Source organism: Siphateles boraxobius, unplaced genomic scaffold (assembly GCF_051911475.1).
Source record: "Siphateles boraxobius isolate OS27281-9 unplaced genomic scaffold, OSU_SipBor_1 102, whole genome shotgun sequence".
Lineage (NCBI taxonomy): Eukaryota > Metazoa > Chordata > Actinopteri > Cypriniformes > Leuciscidae > Siphateles > Siphateles boraxobius.
Window position 1 is genome coordinate 369015 of NW_027508703.1, and position 4198 is coordinate 373212.

The 4198-nt window shown below is 38.6% G+C and overlaps 1 long non-coding RNA gene across 1 annotated transcript; it reads left to right on the top strand.

The window, feature by feature from the left end:
• On the top strand, positions 1-3914 carry LOC143752517 (uncharacterized). The gene is made up of 4 exons (XR_013207393.1): positions 1-15; positions 358-740; positions 1910-2407; positions 3904-3914. It is a non-coding gene; the product is annotated as an uncharacterized LOC143752517 (long non-coding RNA).
• Positions 3915-4198: the final 284 nt, after the last annotated feature.

Below are 4198 nucleotides of genomic sequence, written 5' to 3' on the forward strand. Positions count from 1 at the left end.
AGCGCCATCACTAAAGTAAGATCATGAATCATGAGTGTGTTCAGAAAGTATCAGGACTGATTGTGAATCTCTAATCAGAGTTCATGGTGTCACTCCATCTATCATGAAGCCTCATGTGTGTCTGAAATCATCAGATGGAGAAGAAACAGGCTGTTAAAGATGGACACATATTAGAGCTTGTTCACGTTTCATGATCTTGTGTGGAGATTCATAACCAGTCCAGATACTTTTATAACAGAGCTTGAATATGAAAACATGCTTGACTGTGTAGAACATGCAAAACACCTTTTATATCTTCATTGTCACACTTTCTATTGACTTTGGCTCTAATATTCAATAAAGTCATTATTTGAACAGATTCTCACTGAAGATTGAAGTGTGAAGCTGCAGGTTTTTCTGTCAATCATGATGATTGATCTGCATATGAAGAACAGAAGCATCATTATGAGAAACTCCACAACATCATCCATGATCAAAGAGGTCAAAGGTCACCTCAGAGGTCACAGCTCATCACATATATTTCTTTAAACAGTGTTATATCAGAAAGCATTTAGTCAAATCTGAATGAGTGAGTGTTGAGAAGAGCTGAGGATCTTCTAATATCAGTGTGTTGAAGTGTTGTTTCTCTCTATCTGCTGGAGTGTGTGTTCACTCGAGTGGAATAGAGGTTTTTGCACGAGTGTTTCATTAGATTGTATCACTGTGGTGGACATTCGGTGGAGGAACTAAACTGGTGATCGGTAAGTCTGTCGATTTAATCACCTAATAAAAAAATACTATTTAGATTTCAGAAAGTGTTTTACAGTTGAAACAAGAACAACATTTATTAATAATAATGATTATTAGATATTGTGGTGAAACTTTACTTAAAGCCTTTATGTATAATGCATTATAAAGGTATCAATAATGTAGATTATAATGCCTTATATCTTTTCATAAATTATTGTAACCAAACTTGAAATGCATTATACTATTTGCAAGTTCCTTGTTACATCTGAAATTGGTTGTTTGTCATGAGTTTTAAAGTATTATAATTTCTTAAGGTGTAACAATGAATAGATAATATTATAATGTGTTAAAACCTTGGTTACAATTATTGATGAGATCATACATGCATTATAATGTGTAAAACAATATATAATTAATGCATTAAAAATGCTTTTATAATGCAATATATATAAAGGCTTTTAATTAAAGTGTTACTGTTTTTTTTGTATAATTATTTAATCTAAAATAATGATATTATTATAAGAATAGCATTATTCCTTTCAACAACAAAAATGAAATACAATTTTAAACATATTTCCATAATGTGTCTCACTCTGAATTTAATCAGTTTATTAAATGTTTGTTTTCCCTTCATTTATTTCATATTCATAGTTCATATTTAGTTCATCTTTTATTGTAGAAATCATACATGTAAAAAAGAGATTTGACATCAGAATGTAAATGTTGCTACTTTCTGTAGTTCAGTCAATGATACTGAATCTCTTTTGCTCATGTTGTGCTTATAATTCAGTGCTTTATAATACAAACACAATATATGTGTGATTCAATTGTGTTTTAATTCTGTTTTCAAAATGAGTTACATTTTGAGTTTAATATCACATGTATATAAAATTTAAGATCTTTACGTTCAGAGTTAAAACTGCTAGAATTACAGCGGTAAGTGTACTAGTATCTTTAGTTTCATTTGATATAAATGTATATAGTGATTGTGTAATTTGTATATTGTATATATATATATATATATTCACTGTAGTGAAGCTGAAGGACATGAAGGATCAGATGCTGGTGATTTTTCCTGCATTCCTCATGTCTGCTGCTTCAGTCCTGTTGAAATGCTGTGAATGTGCAGTGCAGTGTGTTTTGTGTGTGTTTGTGAATGTGTTGTGTTTGTCTCCTGCAGCTGGTCCCACAGTGAAGCCCTCAGTGTCTCTGCTGCCGCCCTCTTCTCTGCAGATCTCTGGAGAATCAGCCGCACTGCTCTGCCTGCTCAGCTCTTACTCTCCACAGGGGGCGCTGGTGAGCTGGACACTGGACGGGTCAGAGGTCACCGAGGGGGTTCTGACCAGCGCAGAGAGCCAGCAGGACGGCCGCTACAGCCGCAGTAGCGTCCTGACCCTCAGCAAAGCACGCTGGGAAGAGGGAGAGCTGTACGTCTGCAGAGTAACACATGATGGAGCTCCTCATGAGGTCTCGTTCCACAAGAGCTCTGAGTGCTGATGTTTCTCTCCTGAAGATGAGCCGTATCTGAGTGTCCTGTGTCAGGCAGGATTCACATGAGTCTAGTGCTGCAGCTGTAGTGATTTACAACTCAATACTGAAACAGTGTGTGTGTGTGTGTGTGTGTGTGTGTGTGTGTGTGTGTGTGTGTGTGTGTGTGTGTGTGTGTGTGTGTGTGTGTGTGTGCGTGTGTGTGTGCGTGTGTGTGTGTGTTTGTGTGTGTGTGTGTGTGTGTGTGTGATCTTTCAATCTGCTGTGTTTGCTGCAACATTCAATAAAGCTTCTCTACAAGTTCACTTTGTGTCTGACAACATCATTCAACTAACAGATGAAGATGCAGGTGCTTTTCAGAAGGTTGATGTCGCAGTAAATGTCAAATAAAGCTCTTGGGGTTTGAACATGGTCTCTGGAGACAGAGCTGCTCTATTCTGAGAGATCACAATCACTCCACCGTGACAATGCAAATGGGCTTTTCAGTCTCACTCTCTGATTGGTTACATGATATGGACTGGAACACAACAGTTTCACTTCTGCTGCACATTTACATTTAAAGAAGGTGATGAACTTTAATGTATAAAAATGTAATAAAAATAATGAATAAAAACATGATCATAAATCAAGAATCAGCCGTTGTGACAGTAATTGTGTAAGAATGTAAAAGTTTCTGTGGCTCAAATGTAAAGCATCTCGTCCAGACAGCAGAAGTGACTGAATGCCGTTTGTTCAGTTTGATTGACAGGAATCATATATTCACCTAAAACATGATGATCATATTAAAACACTGACTCATTCTCTTGATGTTGATTGTAATGATAGTGTTATTAGTGTCTGGATCAGTGGCAGAGGTTTGACAGTGATGCTGGAAGAGTCAAGAGAGCATTACAATAGTCCAGTCTGGAGAGAACAAGAGTTGTTTCGCTCTGATAGGAAGAGCCTGATCCTCCTAATGTTGTATAAGCCAGATCTGCAGGACCGGGCCATTCTGGAAATGTGCTCTGTGAAGTTTAACTGATCGTCAATCACAACTAATACTTACTATACTAATACTCTAATGAGAGTTAGTGGACATTGTTGTTTAGTCACGTAAAACAAGAGATCACATTCAGGTAACTGCTGGAGGATATGTTTGAACTGATGACAGGAACTGAGGTCCATTGCCGCTGACAATCTCCAGTGGATTCCCCTTTTGGCTGAAGACTGATCTCAGAAAACTGGTAACAGTGGACGCAGTCGCGTGAGGTGCAGATGTGACTCTGGCCATTTTGAGTGGTAGTCAATTAATGTAATGGCATATTTTCAGCTAACAGGGCCTAACATAAAATAACCTACCACATCAATGCCCAATTTCTCCCGTGGACCGGCTGAATACTGAACTGGGGTCAGTGGTAAATGCTACTAGCTATCTTATCGTTAAGTTGGACGGTGACAGGTTGCAGTTGTGGACTGTACATGCAAATCCATCTTTGGCCACCAATATAAGTCTCTAAGTTGTTGTTTGGTCATCACAATTCCTTGATGGGCTTCATGTGCTATAATGACCAAATGTGAACGCATGCTAAGTGGCACGATAAGTCTGTTAGTTTGGTGAGCTCAGGGCAGGAGGAGGGTGGTGACGGCAGTTTCTGGTTCGGAATCAAAGTCAGTGTGTATTTCATTTGGCAATAGCAGACGTGATAGACAATCTGCTACCTGGTTGTCAGCTCCACGTGTGTATTCCATGTGATAATTGAAGCAGAGCAGTCATGCAGACCATCGAGCTACTCTCAGTCGAGCGCGTCCAATGCCCTTAGCAGTCAACAGGGTAGTCAGGGCTTGGTGATCTGATCTTAATTTGAATTGTTTGCCCCACAGATACGTTCTCCAACACTCATGCATGTACTGTGTGTCTCTGTGAATCAATGGCGTAGACGCACAGTTTCATTTAACACACACACACGACACTCAGAATGTCTACAAAGATAGTCACTTCAGC